At 38.8% G+C, this 24,679-nt stretch overlaps 1 protein-coding gene and 1 long non-coding RNA gene across 3 annotated transcripts in view; both read left to right on the top strand.

Moving 5' to 3' along the window:
• Window positions 1–24,679, top strand: part of LOC139950285 (coiled-coil domain-containing protein 150-like) — a 111,827-nt gene that overhangs the window by 14,479 nt on the left and 72,669 nt on the right. For both annotated transcript variants that reach the window (XM_071948904.1, XM_071948905.1), the window contains one exon: window positions 19,159–19,280. The gene's annotated coding sequence lies outside the window, so the exon portion shown is untranslated. The remainder of the gene's footprint in view (window positions 1–19,158; window positions 19,281–24,679) is intronic.
• LOC139951116 (uncharacterized) lies at window positions 2,922–7,079 on the top strand. The gene is made up of 4 exons (XR_011787735.1): window positions 2,922–3,774; window positions 4,534–4,689; window positions 5,267–5,433; window positions 6,189–7,079. It is a non-coding gene; the product is annotated as an uncharacterized lncRNA (long non-coding RNA).

Here is a 24,679-nt window from a genome sequence, read left to right on the forward strand (position 1 = left end):
AATCTATCTATTCCTCTTTCTGGTTTAGTTTGTGCACCCGACATTTATTTTGTTCTCCCAAAATAATGTTAATATCTTCTAGAAAAGTTGCTATACTTAACCAAAAAAAGGTAAACAAAATTTTGAACCTGTAATTGATAAAATTGTTGCCCTGAACCTATTTCAAACTTGAATTTACCTTAACAAGAAAAACACACACTTGAACAGGTTGTATGCTTAAGTTGAACGAAATTGTCAAATTTAAGAAACCCATTAAAATATATTATCTTACACAACTTTCTTTTCTATACACAAAATCTGCTTACCTCTGGTGATTCGTATTGTTTCTGGACCGTTTTTTTTCCATTATTGTGATTTCAATTAAAAAAACAAACATTAAATCCAAATTAAAACGCCCTCTTGGGGTAGAGAAGTTCCAGGCCGCTCTTATCCGTACGCAATAAGATCAAACAAGCATGACCTTGTTGATGGTGATACCACGGAGCAACAAAGTGTGCAAGGGAAATTAAAAGTAAAGTCTGACAAAAAGAAAGAAAGTATTTTCCAATAAACAAAGTATTTCAAATGATGTTATTGGCAGACTGAATCTTATGGTTAAAGTTTGTTTTATATCGTTTTCATCCTTACAGTTAATTAGATTCTCGTCATCTATACGATTTTGTCCTAATTCTTTGGAAAACTTCTATGACGTGCAATTTATTGATATTATGGAATACAATACTGATCGCTTGGACAGAGGCCTTGCTCAACTATACGCACCTTCTGGCCCAGATACTTAAGTCAAGAAAATCAAATCATTCAATTAATACGCTCTCCAAAATGGTTTGAAGAAAAATGTAATGAATGTACTCTTTCTAACTCTGTAGGGAATGATTATATAGAAGTAGTTTTTCACAATGCAAATCAGTCGTTTGGAAAACTTCTTCAACAACGAAACACTTAAAAGTTACTCCGTCCGGTATTATTTTTACCATAGCCAATGCAGTTAAGCTAAATTATTTTTAAATCTTGGTATTGTCCCCGTGACCTGCATGCTGTTTTTTTTTTTATACCTATACTTCAGTGCATAACACAGAAAGTATGCTCAGCTCCGGTCAAGCATTGATAATAACCGGCTATGTACAGAGTCAGCCTGTGTATATGTGCGTTTCTAGATGCCACCTCAGCAGGATGTTTATTTGCAACTCGGTTTCAACCTGTCATTAAATGGGGAATTTCTTTGTTGTTTAATTCATAAAGAAAAGACATGGATATACAGCTAGTTGTTACACCACATGTATGCTGCTCTGTTAGCTCATATACTACTTCATCACAACATGTTTTTGTTTGTGTTTTGTTTTAGTATAATAATACATCATTAGCATTCAGTTGAGAAAATCCGTTTTTTATTTTTTATTTAGTCAAGTCCATGGAAACGCTTGATCACGGTATGAGTGTTACATTATGCATTATCACGTTTTTTAGTTTATACATCGATTGGCATAACATCTCATAATTTGATATTATAAAAAAAACCTCCCCCCCCCCTTTGTGCAACACAATTATGCACTAAACGTTATTGCCATCGGGAAAACACAATTTTGAATCTTTGCTGCATGGTGAAGACACCTGTGCTTACTGAATAAGGCCTACAGTTTGTGATGTCACAACAGCGTTTTAGAGTCGGCGCTAAAATAAAATAAAATTACATGTTCATATTATTAAAAATGGCTTGTTAAAAAAAAATTTCGATGTTAGTTTTACTAATTTCAATTCCTCAATCATGGTTTTACAAATCCAAGACGTCATGAATTAGACATTTGCCGTAACATTTGTTTGTATTTTTTTTCTAACATCCAAACTTTGAATTACTCCGTCCGTTATTCCTTTTCCCATAGCCAATGCAGTTAAGCTAAATTATTTTACATCTTGGTTTCCTTGCTCTATGGTTTGTGTGGCATGCATGCTGTGTTGTTTTTGATACCTATACTTCAGCGCATGACACAGGAAATGGTTCATTAGTTAACACCATTGGCCAAAGATAAACAATGCCCAGCTCCGGTCAAGCATGTCTTCCTCCATGGGTCAAGCATTGATAAAACCTCCTTGCTCTATGGCCTGTGTAAGGCGTTTCTAGATGCCACCTCAGCAGGATAGTTATTTACAACTCGGTTTCAAGCTGTCATTAAATGGGGAAACGAATTTATAAAAAATCATAAAGAAAAGACATGGATATGACAGCTAGTTTTTACACCACATGTATGCGACGTATAAAGTGATCGTTCGGCACTTAGAAAAAATGCTGCTCTGTTAGCTCCTATACTACTTCATAACAACATATTTTTTTATGTTTTTTTTAGTATATGCTTCATTTGCATTCAGTTGAGAAAAACCTTTTTTAACATAAAATAGTCAAGTTCATGAAAACGCTGGATCACGAATGTATACATTACATTATCACATTATCGAGTTTATGCATCGATTGGCATAACATCCCCTAATTTGAATTATAAAAAACACAAAAAACTAAAAACAACAACACACAACAAACACACACGCACTTTTGTGCAACACAATTAAGCACAAAACGTTATTGCCATCCGGTTTTGCAGTTATCGGCGGGAAAACACAATTTTGAATCTTTGCTGCATGGTCAAGACACCTGATGTGCTTTTTGAATAAGGCCTACTTCAGTTTGTGATGTCACAACAGCGTTTTGGAGTAGGCCCTAACATTACACCAAATTACGGTTTCATATTATACTAGTGGCTCCTAATTTCTTCCTCCATCATGGTTTGACAAATCCAAGATGTCATGAATTAGACATTTGCCGTAACAGTTTCTTGTATTTTTTTTTTCTAGAATTGCTAAACACCCGAACTTTGAATTAGTCCGTCCGTTATTCCTTTTCCTTTAGCTAATGCTGTTAAGTTAAATTATTGTACAACTTGGTATACTCTGTACTGTTTTTGATGCCTATACTTTAGTGTACAGCACAGAAAATGGTCAAGTAGGCAGTAATGTCCAAGATAAACAGTGCTGTTCTGCGGTCAGCGCCTGCGGTCACATTACTCTGTGCCATTTGTTTCTACATGGAGTAATAAACTATGTACATGTACATTTTGGTTGCACAACAGTTGCCTCATGCGAATGCTTTCAATACAAATTATTTTTACTCTTGTTCAAAATCACTTGTTCAAAAACATGCATCATGTTTCCACCTGTCTCCCTCCGTCCATTATGGACCGGGTGTGCACATTTTTCAAAAGAGGTAGTGCACCTTAAGCGACAACCGGACGACCTTGACACTGCCTTTAGGAGGTGTGAATGAATTCCCTCTTTCTCATTGTTCTACTCGTACAGTACCAACATCCCCCAACTTTTTGTTCGACTTAAGAACCAGTGCTTATTATCGGGACTGTATTGCAAAAAGTGATGCACCGTTAAGACCATTGATAAGGCAAAGCGGTTACACAGTTACGTCATATTTGTAAACATTGGCATTTCCGGAGCATTGGCGCAAGAACTATAGCATTAGGTTATTTTCCCTCCTTTCAACCGCGTTCAATCGACACATGTTCCCTTGGCAGAGAAGATGACGAATCTCAGGTGTAGTGGCTCGAAAAAATAAGATAAGTGTTTGGTTCTGTTCAAATTCGAGTTCGGCATCTGGTGATAGCGTTTGCTAAAACAATGGCAAGGTGTGCAACGCAGTGAAGAAGTTGTCCGTTTAATAGCATGTTTATTCGCACGATCAGCCGTCCACGAGTACCGACATTGAGAGACACCATTAAGGTAAAACGCAAACAACTTTATCGAAGTTAGTTATAACATGATATCAGCCATACTTGTTCATTTACTACACTTTGACCATTCTTGTGAGTTGAATGGCATAAAATTAAGACTCATCGAAGTGCATATGAAATGAACTTATTGATAGTTTAACCATGGTTTACAAACACCCACGACCAAGGGTGGTTCACCACCATGCACCAACTACGGAGGTAATCCATATAGGGCTAGGGGGGAGTAATTAACCTTATTGTCAACACCATTGACAGCCGGCCAGGGACAATCGGACATCTGAATCTATGTTTTCATGCATACATGTAATTCTATTTTACAAAATGCGTTGGGTTAAATCATCGTTGGGTAGAAGTTTACTTAAATTTTGTTTACTTAATCTTTGGGTGGGCCTAACCATGGAGGTAATGTAAACAATTATTTAGTTACCTACATTTTATGGTGTAGAAATCCAGTGGTATAAAAAGTTTCAGAACATGTGGCGGCCATCTTGAAATTCGAAATGGCCTCCACTGCCAGATTATTTTGCTTCATATCTCAGTAGTTTTACATTAATAGTTTGGTAACTTATACCGCTCACATGTTAACCTTTTCATTTACTTTAGTAAAATTTACATAATAAATTGAAACTAGTTTCCGTTAATGAACTTTTCACAACTAATGTAAAATGCCCGTTTTACTCATTAAACGTGTTTGTCGTAAACATATTTTTTTTACATCACTTTTTTAACATTCTTTTTTTGAGTGCAGGTTGTGTCATGGGATTGTCAACAGATAAGACCCGTCAAGGAGGAGTTTGGGCTGCATCTTCAGGAGCAGATGGGGACATTTTTCAAACACGGTTTATCAACCACTCACTGTAGCGACGACAACGTTAACATCACTGGAAAGCTTCTCAGAAAAAGTGTAAGTACTGTATGATTAAATATGTACATATGGGATTGATAAGATGAAAACATAGCTTTAGGGTTGTTGGAGTAGCCTGCGGTTTTTCCATATGATGGTTCTTCGAAAAGTACAGTTCTACATCTATGAAAACGAAACCGCCGAAATCGTCACACATTTGAAAAGCATGATAATTTTAATATGGATATACAAAACTACTCACACCATATGAACACAAGGAGTGCGTTCCTTGCCCCCTTGATGCATACAATAATTCTTTATGCCATCAAACTGTGTTTTTTTTTCCGGCATCATTCCTCTCACATTGGTTTTCCTACAGCCACATGCATGATAACTCTTCCCTTGATGAACATGCACCGACAAATGCACCATAGAATGTAAAAATGTAAATCGCCATGCAGTGTGTGGTGGGGATTGCTTGTTACTAAATAAATAAAACCAAACAAAATTAGAGTGATGGGTTGATCAAAACACGTTGCATTGTTTACATCTGTATTTGAAGCCCCCCCCCCTCCATACCATTTTTTTTTAAAGCAACGTAACCTAAACAAGACTTAAAAATAAACATTTTCAACAGGAGTAGGAAGAGACTCGTTTGTGGCAAACTTCACGTCGACGAATGTATCTGCCAAGCTCACCGGACACACGCTTTACAAGTACCCCAGCAACTACAAGTCCACCGCATCTTGACAGACTGCCAGCAATTGACTTTCATTACAAAGGTCATCAAAGGTATAAAATCCGGTAAGTAACAAATTTATTTTTCAAATATAAACTGTTTATTTACGAAAGGGGTAATTTCTCAATCAAATGTTAAAAAGACTTTCATCATACTCTTGCAACTTTATGACCAAACGAGTCAAAATTTTCACATTATTTTATGCATATTACACCTTGTGGTCTTTGACAACTATACCGAAAGGTGCCCACAACCGTTGACTTCACCAAACTCTCCTAAACTTTGGACTAATCTTAGAACTTAATACGAGTTAAGTTCCGTATCCATAGGATGCATTGTACCGAGAAGATCGGCTGCAGTGTCATTTAAACCTTTATGGTGGATTGTAAAAGAAATAAAAAGGGGCTGAGAATATTCAATAGTGCCATGTTCTTGAATTTTGTTGTCAATGTTCAACAACCATTTTAGATAATATTCATGACGACCTGTGCTACAACGACCAACTTCTGCTTCAATATCTGCATCATGTTTGCAGGTCGGGCTTGTTACGGTGAACGGCCGCGTTTTGAAAAAGCGAGAAACGTCTGTTTTAAATTAAAAAAAACTGAATAAAATGTTTCGAACATAACTGACTGGTCCATTTTTGTTCTTGCGTTCTTTGCTTTATACCTTTGGATTGTTAATGTTTATGTTCCATTTGTGCTCGATTGAATGCATTCTTTCTATTGATGAGTTTCTTCATAATAGGCTATAAGAATAAAACATTGAAAGTGAGCAAATATTTTTATTCTTTATTTTTTTTTAATAAACTAAAACACAGGTACATGACTGGTAGCACGAAACTGTGTGGCAATGGAAGATGACTCTGCAAACTGTTTCACTTCTCTGCAAGATTTATCCAGCTTGTGCCATCCTGCTGTAAACATTGAAAGCAGTCCAGCACCTGGGCCTAACGATGTGTATGATTACGAATCAGACAGAAACTAAATAATTCAGTCAGAAACCTTAGTTTTACATGTAAATTGGTTCCTGCTAATATTATTACCTAATCTTTATTCCTGTGTTGGGTTCAAAGTTGAACAAAGAAATCATTTGTGGGGCTAGGGTGCATTTTTTTCAGTTATAAAAATGGGCTTTTTAGTTAGCCCGTTTTGGCACCCCTCATGTAGCCACTGTGATTTAATAGAGTGTATTTTTGTATTCATTTTACTCTCTGTACATGAGTATAGACTCTTCATAAAGGGTGCCAATTGGCACCCCTCATAGCCAAAGCAACTTTATGGTTTGCCTGTTTGTATTCATTTTACTCTCCGATAGACTTCTCATGAAGGGTGCCAATTGGCACCCCTCATAGCCAAAACAACTGTATGGTTTGCCTTTTTGTATTAATTTTACTCTCGGTACATAGTAGTATAGAATCTTTATGAAAGGTGCCAATCGGCACCCCTCATAGCCAAGTTACTTTATTGTTTGTCTTTTTGTATTCATTTTACTCTCTGTACATAAGAGTATAGACTACTCATGAAGGGTGCCAATTGGCACCCCTCATAGCCAAGTTACTTTATTGTTTGTCTTTTTGTATTCATTTTACTCTCTGTACATAAGAGTATAGACTACTCATGAAGGGTGCCAATCGGCACCCCTCATAGCCAAACTGACTTTATTGTTTGTCTTTTTGTATTCATTTTACTCTCTGTACATAGGAGTATAGACTCTTCATGAAGGGTGCCAATCGGCATAGCCAAACTGACTTTATTGTTTGTCTTTTTGTATTCATTTTACTCTCTGTACATAGGAGTATAGACTCTTCATGAAGGGTGCCAATTGGCACCCCTCATAGCCAAACTGACTTTACTGTATGCCTTTTTGTATTCATTTTACTCTCTGTACATAGGAGTATAGACTCTTCATGAAGGGTGCCAATCGGCACCCCTCATAGCCAAGTTACTTTATTGTTTGTCTTTTTGTATTCATTTTACTCTCTGTACATAGGAGTATAGACTCTTCATGAAGGGTGCCAATCGGCACCCCTCATAGCCAAACTGACTTTACTGTATGCCTTTTTGTATTCATTTTACTCTCTGTACATAGGAGTATAGACTCTTCATGAAGGGTGCCAATCGGCACCCCTCATAGCCAAGTTACTTTATTGTTTGTCTTTTTGTATTCATTTTACTCTCTGTACATAGGAGTATAGACTCTTCATGAAGGGTGCCAATCGGCACCCCTCATAGCCAAACTGACTTTACTGTATGCCTTTTTGTATTCATTTTACTCTCTGTACATAGGAGTATAGACTCTTCATGAAGGGTGCCAATCGGCACCCCTCATAGCCAAGTTACTTTATTGTTTGTCTTTTTGTATTCATTTTACTCTCTGTACATAGGAGTATAGACTCTTCATGAAGGGTGCCAATTGGCACCGCTCATAGCCAAAGCATTTTTATGGTTTGCCTTTTTGTATTCATTTCAGTCTCTGATAGACTCCTCATGAAGGGTGCCAATCGGCACCCCTCATAGCCAAGTTACTTTATTGTTTGTCTTTTTGTACTCAATTTACTCTCTGTACATAGGAGTATAGACTCTTCATGAAGGGTGCCAATTGGTACCCCTCATAGCCAAACTGACTTTATGGTATGCCTTTTGTATTCATTTTACTCTTTGTACATAGGAGTATAGACTCTTCATGAAGGGTGCCAATTGGCACCGCTCATAGTCAAAGTGACTTTTTCATATTCCGTTTATTATTTGTACATTAACGACAAAATTTATTTTTCAAGGAAATCACTGTTTAAATTTTTTTGAAACATTTTGTACTTTGTGTCTTTAAATTATTGAAGATCGTTCAAGTGACAGTTTGGTGGAGAATAAAGTGCCATCTGAAACAATATTAATGCTTTTGCCAATATGTCTGTTATTATTTCACAAATGTGGAGTTTTATGTAGTAAATCCATCGCAAAGCTAATTTTGAAGCTAAAAGAATGAGTTTCATGAAATGAACAACTTAAATGTTGCTTTGTTGAATTGTAACTTAGTAAAAATAACTGAGATAGAGAAACACATACTTTAGTTGCATATTTCCATGTTTCGATTTTGAAGGAAAAGTGGAAGTTTTCGACAAAGGTTCCTTTTGGTAATGCAAAAACTGTGCTCGTAAAGCTACATCGAGTTTTTGATTGATTAAAAATAAGAATCATTAAAACAATTGTACAAAGTGAACAATTTGTCTGTGAAAATGTAAAAAATTAATGATTTTGGTGACAAAAGAGTAAATTGTTCATACAAAAATCAAACAACTGCAAATCCAATAAAGACAAAATGTTTCCTATTGTGTTGAAATCAACTTCGTGTGACAAGGGTGTTTTTCTTCCCATTATTATCTTGCAACTTCGACGACCCGTTGAGCTCAAATTTTCACAGGTTTTTTATTTTGTGCATAATTGTTGAGATACACCCAGTGAGAAGACTGGTCTTTGACAATTACCAATAGTGTCCACTGTCTGTAACGTAAAAGACGCACAGAGGGTGATGACGTCACAGCCACTATAAGTGACCCGTAACAATTCGACCAACGTGACGAAATGAGGATTAGGTGACAAAATAATTTAGAAATAAAACGAGTAATTATGTCGCCAAAGCGAAAGTAATGATCTATGACAAATTAGGTTAAGGTGTGATGATAGGAGGGGAAGCTTCTGAAAAAAGGAGTGTCGGTTAGAAATAAAAATACAATTATGTGGACACTTATTTTAGATTACTTATCTAGCAGCTGAGACAAAAAGCCGTCTTTTCTAAATCTCTCCACCTGATTTTATCGAAATTGAATTTAGTTTGATCATAAACTGTTGAACACCTCACAAGTGTTCGACTGTGGGGACAATTTTGACCAAATTCCCGTAAGGTGTCGTTTTTCAGCGTTCAAACTCTGGCGAGAGAGACAATTGCGTTGTTTGGTATTCGTGAGCATTGGGGAAAAAATTCCATACTTTGAGAAAATATTGCGGTTTTGTTTTTCAACCTCTAAATTTTCAGCATAATAAATTTATTGTTGGCCTTAAAAAATAAAACTCTAGAAATATTGCACTTTACTTTTACTGCACACACCCCCACAAACTACCCAAGGCTCCACAGCTCCACAGCAGGTTTCACCACGCATCATAGAGTTCAACTTCCCGCCTTCGTGCATCACCAAGCTAATCCGCCGCCCTAGTACTTAAGCAGCATGCAGCATCAGAGTCCAGCATTCTCCAGAAGACGATCAGAGCATACTGATCGAAACGTCGAGTTAAACCAACGGTTCTTTTCAGAACCACCCCAACTCATTTAGAGGTTATTACATGGTGTTACCGCAAACTCTTCTATATAATTTACTTTGCGTTGTTACATATTGTTTGCAATGTCTTTGCTTATTCAACGTGATTTCTTGCTGCCCTTCTTTTGAGATGCACATGAATTCCTTTCCGGGATTCCGAGGATTCATTGATTCAGTGGTGATGAGCTCCGGATCTTCGGGGAGTGGAATCACGCTCCAAGTACAACACATACCAACATTACTCCTCCGGCTTGCGTAAAACACTTAGGACTATCACCGACCCCCCCCCCCCCCATTCTCTCTCTTCCTTGCCAAGGGCTAAACGTTCCGAACCCCCGGGCTGCCCTGCCCCATGATGCACGCACGTCCCGTAATGGGATTCACCCTAACACCCCCCCCCCCTCTCCTCACTGGCCTTAACCCCAACGTTGCACTAAGCCACCTGCTACCTTGTCTTTACTCGACAGTGATCGATCTGTCGCCGTGAGACCGCCTTGTTGACTTACCCCCACAGCCCAGGCGCGTTTGTGACGACACCCGGGCTCACACTGGGCAAAAAAGATAAAGGTTGCTTTCGGTCCAAAGAATAGGTCAAAGCTTTGATATGTTTACGTGGTACAAATGTAATCTCGAAATCAAATTAAATTGTTTTTATTTGAAATACTGTCATCTTAGATAATTTTACAACATAAAGATCAATCTATTTGCTTTACCCGTGTTTTAAAGCCATTGGACACTTTTGGTAAACAGTATTATGTAAGTATTATGTGTCACAACTTATATATAAAATAACAAACCTGTGAAAATTTAGGCTCAATTGGTCATCAGAGTCGGGAGAAAATAACGGGAAAACCAACCCTTGTTTCCGCACGTTTCGCCGTGTCATGACATGTGTTTACTATAAATCAGTAATTCTCGTTGTCGAGAATTGATAAATGTTTTCTCAAAAAGTAAAGCATTTCATGGAATAATATTTCAAGAGAAGTATTTCACCATTACCTTCTGTAAACCCTGCAAGTTATTTGTAAATCTGTGAACCTTTATTATTTTTTTTCGGGTCTGAAAGTGTATAATGGCTTTAAGAACTGTATGCTCAGTGCGTTTCCAAATTCTGTGAACAAAACTCCGCATGCAAATCACTTGGGTGTGATAAGAAGAGGATGACACAATCCTATGTCACTATAAGGTATGGGTAAATTTCACAAAGAGTTAGGACTCGTCTTATCTCGAGTTAGGATTAATCTTAAGGTCTGCATGCTACAGTGCAGGGTTGGGACTCGTCCTAACTCCTAAGATTAGTCTTAAGTTTAGGAAGAGTTTTGTGAAATCGACGGTTGCCAAACAGTGTACTCCTTACAGTGTCCACCAAGCATGCAAATACCCTTTAAACGATCACTGTTTGCATCGAAGACAATCAAAACTCAGCAATCATTCATTTGTGGATATTAAAACCACTAAAATTAATGTAACTTGAGCGATTATTACATTTGAAGTATCCACTTCACTATACGTTGACGAACATGAGGTAATTATATCATGTTCTGCTCACGTACCATGCAGATCACTGACTTTATCGATCGCGGGGGAAATGTTGCCCAGCGCCCGGGTGTCATAGCCTCTCAAACACCGCTCAGAGCGCTCGTCTGGAGGTGATACTCGTTTGCAGGAGACACTTCTAGTCGAAATCCATCCAGCGTGGTTTTAGCAAATACTAGAGTGGGTATATGAGTAGATAGAAAGTGGATTGAGGCGGCAAAGAAAAAACGCTGACACGCCAGGACATGCAACAGCCGTAGGGCTTTTTTCGTTTAGCCTTTACGTGTTTTAACCGCCGTCACACTTTGCCGCGAGCCATACTTTTGGGCTGGAAGAACGTTTTGTGGTAACACATTTTTAATGCTGAGTATAAATTTCATTCCGTGGCATAAGGTACAAATTCAAACCCTCTTTTTGCGTATTAAGCTTTTTTTTCCATGTTATAAGAGGACTATATATTTTTTTGTTAAAGTACCTTTTTAGTTCCGTACAGAGATCGAAAATGGCAAAATAGTCTGGCTCCTTGCTTGTACTTAAAATATCAGTGCTAGGATCTTAGAGGGAACTAGACTGCATATAGGCTTGCAGCAGCTTCAACAACAGTCCGCGTTTCATGCTTACTATTATGTTCCATGACTATATATTAAAAAAAACCAAAGTACACACAAAACACGAGATTCATATTTACAAGGCGCCTATTTTTTCAAATTTTTACCGAGAGTTTCTATATTTTGCTCTCAGGATCTTGTTACAGATGGATGCCTTAGTCCTCTCTCATATCTCATCTGGTACACCAATTATTTCCCAAAGGAGAAAACACAGTTTTCCCCTCCCCTCCAAAATTAGCGAGACGCCATATTTACAAGTGCAGAATACAGGATTGAAGAATTCTTAGGATTGATTTCTCAGTGCAAATACATTAACTAGAGGCAGACTACAATGATAGTGGTGCCTACAAGGTTTAAGGTTTCCCTTTCACTCTGGTGCGTGTGACGGCATGTGCGGGCTTCGCTGCCAGGGTGTCGACAAAGGGGGTGTGGGGCCACTATTTAAGAACGGTCAATGTACCACACTCTGCCGACACTGCGTAAGAATTTATTACAAAGTGTAATTAAATGATAAGAAATGTCACCAAATAATAGAGTAATTCGGACTTTGCGTCTGAGAGTTAAAGGTTGCGGCATTTATGCGTGGGACTCACAGCAGACAAATCAACGGTCGGTTACCGTGCGTGTTTTCCGGCGTAATCAGTCTGCGAAATTGAGGACATTGTCGTAAAACATAATTTGCTGGGGCTCGTTATCCCCAACCCAGCGGTGCTGTGACGGGCTGCATCGTTTTACACCGCAGCGAGGGGTTTTGTACTCTGTTACTGCCAAGTCTTGTCTTGAGACGAGGCTACGTTTATAAAACGCCGTTGTGCACATGTTTCACATGGGAGGAGTAATTCAAAAGAGGGACAGAAAGCCCATCAGTCCATCCCAACAGTATTGCTTGATACCGGTAGGGCTGAGCGAAGGAACACACCAGGGCCCAATTTCATAGCGCTGCTGAGCGGCCGATTTTGTGCTTACGGTGTGATTTCCATTTTATAGCGCTGCTAACCGTAAGCACACAAAAAGGCATGCTAACCTTATACGGTGCTTACCGCATGAAAATAAATGACGTACCACAATGCAAATCCACGGAAAACACGCAGTATGGCCGCCCAATTTTTCTGCTAACCTGTGAAATACGCTAAGGCTTTAGCAAATTGTTCTGCTACAGTAAGCACGCAAGTTTGCTTACCGTTAAGCAGCGCTCTGAAATTAGGCCCAGCTGGCCATCCCATCGGCATTGGTTGAGACCGATGGGAGCCGAGTGGCGTCAACTGGAGATACCACAAACTTCCCCCTGTTCAATACATCTGTAACAATGTATCTGTAATACCAGGTCTTATCATCCAAATAAATACTAGATCATCTAAGGTAGGATACAACTATCCTCGAACTCATTCTCCCCAAGAGAACCGTAGTCTGGTGGAACTCGCTGTCCGGCAACATCAATGCCCCCCCCCTTCAGTTGAGGTATTCAGGGGAGTGGTGGCTGCACACATACAAGCAGTTATGAGTCTTTTTTACCTGCACTTTGTACAAAATAATGCACCCCTGCACCGCTCATGGACAAGTAGTCACTCAGCTTCACGTCCAGTTTAATGGACCCTACCGAATATCCAAGTAGAAGTAGAAGAAGTACGTTTTCATCGCGTAGCAGAGCACATTACAACCACTGCCCAGGGGCCAATTTCATAGAGCTGCTAAGAACAAGTATTTGCTTAAGCACAAATATTTGCTTCTTCCTCGATAAAAACATGATTACCGACCACATTTTCATTTGTTGTATATTGCTTGTTACTGGTATTCAGCTGTTGTTTGCTTATCCTGAAAACCACCTGGACATTTAGTTGGTAATCCTGCTCTTATCCCGGAAGAAATTTCATGCTAAGCAAATTTTTGTGCTTAGCAGCTCTATGAAATTTGGACCAGATGTTTCTTTTCCCCTCGGTATATGCAGGTGTGTATCGACTTCACATCAGCTTGAGGGCATTTTGGATCAGACATAATTAGTTAGAAAAGCACTTTCCACTGAAATACCGAAAAAGCTATCCCCAGAGGTTTAGCGTTAATTCTAAGAAAAGAGTTCGTTGTTTCTTTGTTTGTTGGGGCGGTGTTTTTTTTTTTTTTTTTTTTGGCTGTTTGTTTGTTTGTTTGTTTGTTTTTGAGCCAGCAAATGGGTGGGATCAAAGGTTAACTCTATTTATTTATTTAGGTTAACAAGCTTGGTACCAGACTAGTGGTTAAGTTAGCTACTCAAGAACGCGAAAGGTCGTGGGTTCGATCCCACCAGAGGCGCAGGATTTGCAGACTGCGTTTCTACACGATTTTACGACTTCTTATAATATACAAAGCTTATCAGGCAGGAATAAAAACTACCTCACATGGACAGCAATTGTAAAGAGTTAATAAAATAAACGGCTTGAGGCATAATTGAAATCATATTGTATATATTCTCTGCATTGTTAATTTCACCCGTTCAAAAACATTGTCACTCATTTAGCAGCGTTTTTGTTCCTAATTGAGGTGTTTTTCACTGTTAAAATAAGATGCCCTTCGTCAGTGCTCCTTTGAGCCGCTCATCAATGCCATTCTGACCATTTACATGTACTTTTAAAAAGTGGTGCCACATTGCCTTTCCTAACACACAGACATATCCCCCGACCACGGGCTCAGGCCCCAGGCCGGATATTGCCGAAGATTTTTTAATTAATTTTCGTCAAAATTGATTTCCAAAACAGCCTAGTCATTTACATTCATGTCACATTATTAAGCTCATGCATTTTCTTCCATATCGGGTGTGACAAAACAAGTAAGAAAAAACCGACCCATAATTATTTTTCAAACCCGAGCCCCGCGGTTGCGTTTTAATGACTTGTTCGGCGTTACACCTACATGTAAAAAGCTCGATATGTACTGTGCAAGCTGTTATAGCTGTTTGAGCTGGGCGGTACAATTAAAGACAAGGTGTAGGTTGAGGATTTTTTTTCCTCTCAAAAAAGTGGCAGTACTTTAGGCTTAATATTTGGTGAACAAATTAGTGCTTTGTTAGATCCTAGTATCCGTAAAAAAATAGTTTATATTATACCTCGTTGAGGTAATACACGCCCCCATGATTACCTCTATTTAAAGCCATTGGGCACTTTCGGTAAACAGTATTGTCCAAGGTCCATACTTCGTGTATCACAACTTATATTGTAACTTATATCATAACATATTTGTATATTTATACAATTTTAAAATTTTAATGTGTATGTAGTTGCTGGGCACCTCTGAAAAACAGTGTTTCACTGAGAGGTTTCCCCAGGGTAAAGAAGAAATAAATAAAAAATATAAAAAATAACAGACCTGTGGAAATTTAGGCACAATCAGTCATCGGAGTCGGGAGAAAATAACGGGAAAACCAACCCTTGTTTCGCCAAGTCATGACATGTGTTTTAAAATAAATCCGTAAATCTCGATATCGGGAATTGACATTGTTTTATTGTTTTCTCAAAAAGTACAGTGTTTCATGGAATAATATTTCAAGAGAAGTCTTTCACCATATCCCTCTGTAAACCCTGTAAGTTATTTGTAAATCTGTGAACTTTTGTTTCTTTGTCAGTTCTGAAAGTGTCCAATGACTTTAAGTTACACCTCTTTATACTTCGTTTACACAAAGGTTGCGCCCTTGGAAATATATACAGCAGCAGCGACTAGATAATAACTACCACACATCGATCAAGATTAAAGGATGGGGTGTGTCCACTGTCCTTTCGGGCTATAAAGTACACGGTAATTATAAAACATGTTTAATTGGGAGTTATGTCAGTGACGTGTTTCCGGCTGGTTCCTCTTCCGTAATTGACGTGGAAAGGGTTCCACTCCTACAGGTCCCAGACTCATTTTTGTTTCGTCTAAAAGCACTGGACACTTACTAACGGAATAATTACTCAAAATAGCTTTTAGCTTAAAAACTTACTTGGTAACGAGCAGCAATGGAGAGCTGTTAAGTGGAATAATTATTGTGAGAAACGGCTCTTCTGAAAATAGTTTTTGAGAAAGAAGTAATTTCTCACTAAAATATTTGAATTGAATCCTCATCAGCTGAGGTCTTGAATTCAACGATCTAAAAGTACACAACTTCGTGCGAAAGGGTGTTTTTCCTTCCATTATTATCTCGCAACTTCGACGACCAATTGAATTCAAATTTTCACAGGTTTGTAATTTTATGCATATGTTAAGATACACCAAGTTATAAGACTGGTCTTTGACAATTTACCAAAGGTGTCCAATGTCTTTCAAGAGTGCAGCAGCCGATTTCACGAAACTTTACGCAACTGCGTAAGTCCTTTTGCGCAACGTTTATGGAGCAACTTGCGCCATAAACGTTCCGCAAGTGGACTTACGCAGTTTCGTGAAATCGGCCCCAGGAGTAGTTTGAAAACACTCTTTAGTCGTGGATCGAATCCAGGCCAACCAAGTAATTATACATTTCAACAGTAGCACATGCACAAACAGACAGGCTCCAAACCATCACCCATCTCTGATTGTATCACACGCCAACATGGTTCTCTACATTACGGTAGACTTAATGCACACAGACAGGGGGTGTCGCTTACATTAAAATGATTCCCGATTGAGGCATTGATACCCCGATCAGCCGAGGAGGGGTACACAGTATACCCCGTTGGGGATAGTTTGGATGAGTGCTTCCCCATCTGAGCCATAGTGGCTTATAGGTTGAATGTAGTCACCGATCGGGGAAACTCATGAATTGCCTGGACACGAAGTCTACGGTGAAAGAGTATATACTACCCTAATGGGAGTAGTTTTTATGACTGAGTGTATCACAGCCTATCGTCCAATCATTTGCCTGCTTTGACCCCAATGAGGGCAATTGTTGACCCCAGTGAGCGCAATTGTTGACCCCCAATGAGGGCACTCTTTAAACGTGTGACGTCACATGCATAGGTCTTTTCTCACTGAAGGGGGGGGGGGACCTGTCTGAAACTTGTTAGTGTAGAACTATACCCCAATGAAGAGAGTATAAATGTGACTTTATAGCAATACAAAGTTGGTCATTCGTATAACCATAGTCGATACAAGTCAAACTGGATGACAAATCAACACCTTTTGAGGACATGTGGTTATTTCAGCTGCGTCACTGTCTAGTACGCTTTCCTTGTAACTCAACATTATAAGCATCGGCACCAGTCGTTATACAAAACGGACCTCTGGTCATAAAGACTGAAGTAGAGGGAGGTTGAATAATTTTTGGGGCATCTAGTGGTTTCAACCTTTCAGCTTTTTTTTTTTTTACTCTGCGATTAGAGTAATCGAGGTTCCATAAATAATCATTGCCGCCCCAACTTTAGAGGTCTTCAGGGGAGGAGTTGCTTCAAGTTTATAAGCAGTAGCCCAATTTTTACTTGCACTTTGTCTAGCACCAGTTGAGTTCCAGTTGTCTTGTCTTCATCACCTTCAGTTTCTTCAGTTGTTTTTTTCTGTTAGCACTTTTGTGTCCGATCTGTGCTGCATCAACAATCAAGCACCCTTGGCCTTAATACGTCCTCACTTAAGGATTCTGCCGAGTAACAAACGTAAACGTAAACGTAAACGTAAACGTAAACGTAAACGTAAACGTAAAACGTAAACGTAAACGTAAAGGGCTGTGATACCTTATGTATGTCAAGTCTTTGGCCATGACACGACTCTCTGCTCACTTTGAAAGACTCGTAAACGTTTCAGCTTCATAATGGTCTTCAAGTTTTTAGGACAAAAACTTAAATTATTTTCGTGAAATTGTGATACTCATTTCTCAAAATCTATAGCATCTCAGCGGGTGATTTAAAACAAAAAAAAAGCTTTCTACCATCATTATCTTCAAACTGTGTAAGGTTAATGTAAATCTGTGTACATTAGTTATAGTTGCAGAGCTTTCAACCCAGCTCGCATGGCTTGCTTTTTAGTGGGCGGGGCTTCCATTTCACAGGATGCATTACAACTTACAGCATATCAAATGCTGGAACGGATGCACCGGAACACATGTCGTAATTCCGGAACGAAACCTGCCGTGTATGGAGATCCGGGCCCGGCAGTAAAGGCCCATCAGCGGAATGGTTTTTGAACAACTCGAATAGTTTTAAACATCTCGCAAGGAAAATCTTACCACATTATTATTTATGTATCATCCCCTGAGGTGTGTGTGTAGGACGATAAGCACTCAGCCATTCCCTGTAAGGGTGGTATTAGGTATCATATTTCTTTGGAGGTATTTTCGATATCAATTTGTAGGAAGTTGTTGACTTTGATAATGACCTAGGAGCGTATCCTCCTACAGAACATGTTTGACCTTCAGGTGGAGGACCCCTACATCATCATAGTTGGATAGTGATTTAACTTGAAGACACTGGACACTAGTGGTAATTGTCAAAGACTAGCCTTCTCAGTTTGTGTATCTCAACATATGCATAAAATAACACACCTGTGAAAATTTGAGCTCAATCGGTCATCGAACTTGCAAGATTATAATGAAAGAAAAAATCACCCTTGTCACACGAAGTTGTGTGCGTTTAGATGGTTGATTTCGAGACCTCAAGTTCATAATGTTTTATACTATCAACCTCTCCCCATTACTCGTTACCGAGAAAGGTTTTATGCCAACTTCAGAAAACTTTTGCGCGGCCGGCATCCGGGACCACATTAGCTACACTTTGTTTGCTACGGCACGATGCTTAGGGATCTCTCACACGAAAACGGGACTTGAATTAATTGTAAGTTGGTGGCTGATTTGCAGCCACTTATTATACTTTAGATTTAAATAAATTATCATATAGATATTTCTGGTAATGATACCAAGAATCCCTCCTAAGTGAACTTAATCGCTGTAGCTCGCAAGCCTGAGAAAACCTGTAACAAAGGGTACTTGCTATTTACATCAGAAACATTAACCCGTTACATACGAGGCTCTATACCAATCCTAGTACACGGAACCTACGGCTTAATGTCCCATCCGAAGGACAAAGCAATTATGGTCAAAGTGTCTCTTGCTCAGTGACACAAGTCACCGTGACCATGACCTGATTACTCTGCGGATGAGAAACACAACAGCCAGAGTCAATCGGCAACGAAACGCGACATAGATGAAAGACCATGACATTTCAAATAGTCAGAAGGCAAACGTATAATCCTAACGGCCTTCTTCGTTTCCCGTTACTATGCTAGGAATAGAAAGGGGGAAAACTAGTATGTCTGTTGTTCTGAACCACGAAAGAACGATTGGGAAGTATTGATCAAAAGTATAGTCACATATTTCCCTTTAACCGCAACCTACATTAATTTTGTTTGTATATTTTTTATAATGTCAGCAGAACACAATCACTGAAACGTTCATACAAGAAACATCAGGAGAGGAGACCGGGATGGATCGAAATCCTTGCCCTTACCTCTGCAGGACTGAAAGAGCAGGACAACAGAGAGGACTAAACAGGTTATACACAAATTCATTCAATTGACAAATATATTGATCGCATCAACTTGGGAATACAAAACGAAGCTTCAAATCTTAAAGCCCTTTTTACACGAAAGCAATTTAGCATGGGGTCCCATGCTTAGTTTTTGCAAGGTTATGCAATGTTTACAAATTGAACTTCGTGTGAAACAAGCTCAATATTTGGACTGTCAAAGATCCCCAGTGGAATCGTTTCAAATGTATCCTCCTTTATGGACAGTGTTAATAATAATATTGTTTCCCTTTCACATACGAGGTGCATTGTGTAATAGACCCTTCCCATGAAATATGTAAATTGCACATAGCGCGTGCGCACTAACGTTTTGGTTGGCAAAATGAGGGAACATCGCGCTGTTTTGTACACGGCTAATGGGTGCGTGACGCAGACGCGATTGCGCGTCTGCTTAGTGCACAACTCTATGGCGTTTGCCAACCAACAGGGTCTGTACGCATGCGTGAATGTGATGAGCATATTTCATGGGAAGGGTCCATTAGCAGCCGTGCTAAAATAATGCAAGGGAGCCTTGCTAAATTGCTGTCGTCTGAAAAGGGCTAAAGACGGCGCAGTGACTGGGGGATATCACAAGCGGAGCTCCTACTTATACAACATGAGTGATGACCCTGTGTGTCTACTTGCCATGTAGAGTTTGTTCTTTAGAGAACCGTCTTGCTATAGCCTTCTACCGTGGAGTAGACTTTTTCTCCTGACGATGACTAGAGCAAGCTAGTAACGATCCTATATACGCTAAAATAGTAGTCCCGGCCGATTGTGTACCTTCCGGTAGTTAAAAGGCAGGAACATTCTACTCCGCGGTATTGTAGAAAATAGCAAGACAGTTCTTTAAGAAAACGAACTCTACCTATAGCAAAGTTAGATATATACAACACAGTATTTTAGAGTGTGTATTGTCAAATAATATGAGCTTTGACCCTTTTAGGAGCAATGTCTGGGAGGACCATTTTTTTTTATGTCAGTTTTTTTTTTTCTTTTTCTTTTTTATGCTTTTGCCCCACCCTGGACGGCCTCGGATTGTTATAATATTGTTTTGTCAGAAGAAATAAAATAAAATAATAAATAAATACATATACACATGGTGTTACCGCAAACCAAATATATATCAAGTAGGATTTTAAACTTTGCATGGTGGAAATACGATATAGAAAGGTTTGCGGTAACACCATGTAATGACTATCTCTAAATGAGTTGGGGGTGGTTCTGAAAAGAACCGTTAGTTTCAACTCGACGTTTCGATCAGTATGCTCTGATCATCTTCTGGAGAATGTTACCGCAAACCTTTCTATATCAAATATATATTGATACCTCTCCATTCAATGCCTCAAATACCATATGAGTGATGACGTGACAGGACTTCTCGCAAATCTTTCTGAAAAGCACAAGAGAAGTGTATTATTCAAAACGCTTGTTTTTGTACACAATTTAAATCTGTTTAATCTCATGATGAGCTCAATTTCCTTATTGATTGGAAACGATCTTAAGGAAGTTCAAGCAAGGATCACTTGTTGCCGTTTTCGTTTCGATTTTATGATGTGTTTGTTAAAAAAACGCTAAAAAATAAACCAATATGTAACAGTCGACTGTTATGAATAATGTATATCACTTAAGGTTGGGCGCTCTTTGGAAAGGCTAATGATTGAGTTCAATCAATCTGTTTGACTTCAAGATTTCTTGGAAAGCAAAACAAATCTCATGTTGAATGCATCACTTTCCTACAAATGAGCCAGTGCTATTTATGCCCCTCGGTTTTGACCTAGGGAGAGGGAAAAGGGAGGCCCGTGAGATATTCAACAAAATCACGAGAAAGTGTCGAGGGACCGGGAGTCGGAGAATAGCTTCGGCCGTTGTTTTTGACTTACACTCCCCAAGCGCGCCAGCCTGAATGCACGCTAATCAGACCATGTTCGGTTTGTCTCCAATCAATGCTAGGATTCGTGATTATTATTATTATAATTATTATTATTATTTTTGTTCAGTTCAATTCAGTTCAATTCAAAACCAAATTTATTTCCATATTGAATATTAATTAAATCTTAATTTAAAAGTACAATAATTTAAGTGAAAGACAGTCAATAAGTAGTCGAGAAAAAGAAAAACTGAAAACAAACAAATTGTAATGAAATTAAAACAATATGGCGTATTGGTAATGGGATAGGGAGTAAACTTATATGGGGGCATTTACAGATTCCAAAAATGGCTTCTTTTGAAATGCCCAACGAAAAATAAAATACAAACAAAAAGAAGCGAAATTAATAATAACGATAGTAAAAAATAAAATGAATAAAGGTTCTGTATGACATCTATGTTTGATTCTGCATTTGTCCAAACATCCATCTCACGAATTAACTTGGTGTCAATGAGACAGTTGCCATGGTGACCATCCCCAATGATAGGAGATCTCACAGGAAAACCGTATTTTTAGAAAAATCAAGATAAAAAAAACGACTGCCCCAAACTCCCAAAGTGCTCTGAAAACGAAACAAAGATTTCTACGATTGTACAGTAGTTCAAAATACACCCCGTATTCAGCTAGCTGCATACTTAATGAAACAAAATTTCCCTAGGTATTTTGTCTATTTCCTGCAGTCGCAATGTCAAGAAAGTTTCGTGTAGCCTCTTCCTAAATTACACTAATTGTTAGCTTCCGGAAACCATGTTTCTAAAACCATAAATACATTTTCCACATTTGCTGTATTATTAGGGGATAAAGTTATAACCAAATAACAATAGTAGATAACAACAGAAGAGAGCCGTGCGTTAAAAAAAAAGGAACACAAGTTGATCAGAAGTCACACTCATGTTGAAATGTGTACGCAAACAAAATTAGAAGCTCTCTCAAAGAAAGTAGCTTAACATATCTTCCTTTGATCTTAAAACCACTGGACACTATTGGTAATTACTCAAAATAATTGTTAGCATAAACACCTACTTGGTAAACAAGCAATGGAGAGCTGTTGATAGTATAAAACATTGTGAGAAACGGCTCCCTCTGAAGTAACGTAGTTTTTGAGAAAGAAGTTATTACTAACACAAATATTTGAATTGATTTCAAGACCTCAGCTGAATCACGCATCTGAAAGCACGCAACTTGTGCGTCAATGGTATTTTTCTTTCATTCTTCTCCCGCAACTTCGACGACCAATTGAGTTCAATTTTTTGATAGGTTTGTTAGTATATGCACATATTGTGATACACCAATTGCGAAGACTGGTCTTTGACAATATTACCAACATTTTCCAGTGTCTTTAATTCATGAAATAACATCTCTTTCCCATAAAATATTCATCAAAATTTTATAACACGTTCCTAAACTCGTGACATAAAAATGTTTTAAATAATAAATAATGTTGAGTGATTTATATATCATTGATTTTCCAATCAGTAAATGATAAATGCTTGGGGGAGGAGGCTCCCAAAATGAATAGTTGAATAGTGTATCGGGCCCCCCTCCATATGGCGCCTTGGCACACGCCCCTTTTTATATCCCAAGTATCGAAACGTCATCATCTATCGTGCGTGTTTAAACACACAGAAATATACACCGTATAAATATACACCATTGAAGCATGGAGGAAGAAGGTACTTACACTCTTTCTCAACAAGCATCTACACAATCTCCATGGTCGTTGATTGATTCAAATTAATGATTCGATTTGGCCGAGCACACAATAAAAACTAATCAAGTTATGATTCCAAAATGCATTTTATCCAGCAGTGCTTAATTCACTTTCACATTGTCCAAGGTGCAAAGGGTTTTTCTGTCCAGAGTGTTTTACGGAGTACAAGCTCATGTTGACGTCGATGGTGGTACTTTTGTACTATCGGATTCAGCTGTCGAAATCTGACCTGACATGTATGAGCAAAAACAATGAATGTTTCCCGTCGCAAAAGGTTTTTATGATGCAGCTCTTCTCTTTCCCTTTTGTTTATGTTTTCTTGTTGATAACTTTTACATACTACAATAGTGAATTTGCATCGGGGATTAAGAATATTAATTCTTGGTCTTGCCCTTGCACTTGGCATACTCAGTACTTTCCCGAGTGTGAACAAAATCACAGGCATTTTCCTCGGAGGGATTCGAACCCACGACCTTTGCAATTCTAGAGCAGCGTCTAAGTATACAATACTCTAGAATTTCTTCTATTTAGAAAGAAAGAAAGAAAAAAAAAAGAAGGAAATAAAGAAGAAAAAGAAACCAATGACATAACCTTTATAACATTCTGCATGTCGCGTTCCCTTTGTTGAAAACGGTTTCTTATTTATGTTCCTCAAAAGCACCAGACTACTTTTAGCCCTCTTAGCCTTAGCCTGAACATCTGACGTCACACTTCGAGACTCGTGAATAACGCCAGAGACGGGTGTCGCACGTAACTATGTCCTCTATGCAATACTATCCGGTGGAAATTATTGCATGTGTAATAATGTCCTCTGCCCGGACGCTGCTGCAGAATGCAATTGTGTCCGCCCGGACACATTTGCATATGCAGTTGTGTCCGCCCCCGTGCATAACCGTCCTTGCAGTAAACTAAACGCCCTTGGTCGACGGAACACGTTCGCCATTTTTTACAAGCGAAGTACATGTCATGAATGACATGGGAAATGTTCGGCCGTTGGGTATTCGCTGCAATCATAAAATACGTGAATATTCATGCTGCATATATATACGTAGGTTCAGTGCATGCACGCTCGCTTACGCGCGCACATACATGTACAGTCATGTACATGTCCGACGACGGTTTTTTGCATAGCCCCGGACACGATTGCATATGCAAAAGTGTCCGGAGCGGACAGTATTGCATGGCGACAAAATTGCAAAATCGGCGTGTAGTTTGACCTCTGACCTCGGTCATTTCACATAGAGATGCATGGCAAATTTAATGCGGACGTGACAGCAGTGACTATTTGGGTACCCATGTCACTGCACGTTAATCAAACGATGATTGTATCCAATGGAATCACTGGATCTAACTGCGGGGACCTGTCTTTATCCGAAAAGCAAGGAAAGAAACAACATTGCAATAATTTTAAAAGCAGGAAAGATTATAGTAGATGGGTGTCCGGCAAAAAAAACACCAACAGCGGGTAAATAACATATATGCATCCCAGGGACACGACTGAAATAATAGTGAACTTTTCCCCAATAAAACAGAGAAGAATTCACGGTGTTTTGCGTTGCAGCGTTTGCGATTTGGGCCAAATTGCACGTGAGCACAAACAAATTGCTAAGCACAGAAAAGTATTGCTTAACAGAAACAGGTTACCAACCAAAATAACATGAAGTTGACATTGTTTTGACTGATGCCCCACTCAATTGTTGCTTAGCAAAGAAATTTGTCAAGCAGTATTTTCTGCTTAACAGCTT

This window comes from Asterias amurensis, chromosome 18 (assembly GCF_032118995.1).
Source record: "Asterias amurensis chromosome 18, ASM3211899v1".
Lineage (NCBI taxonomy): Eukaryota > Metazoa > Echinodermata > Asteroidea > Forcipulatida > Asteriidae > Asterias > Asterias amurensis.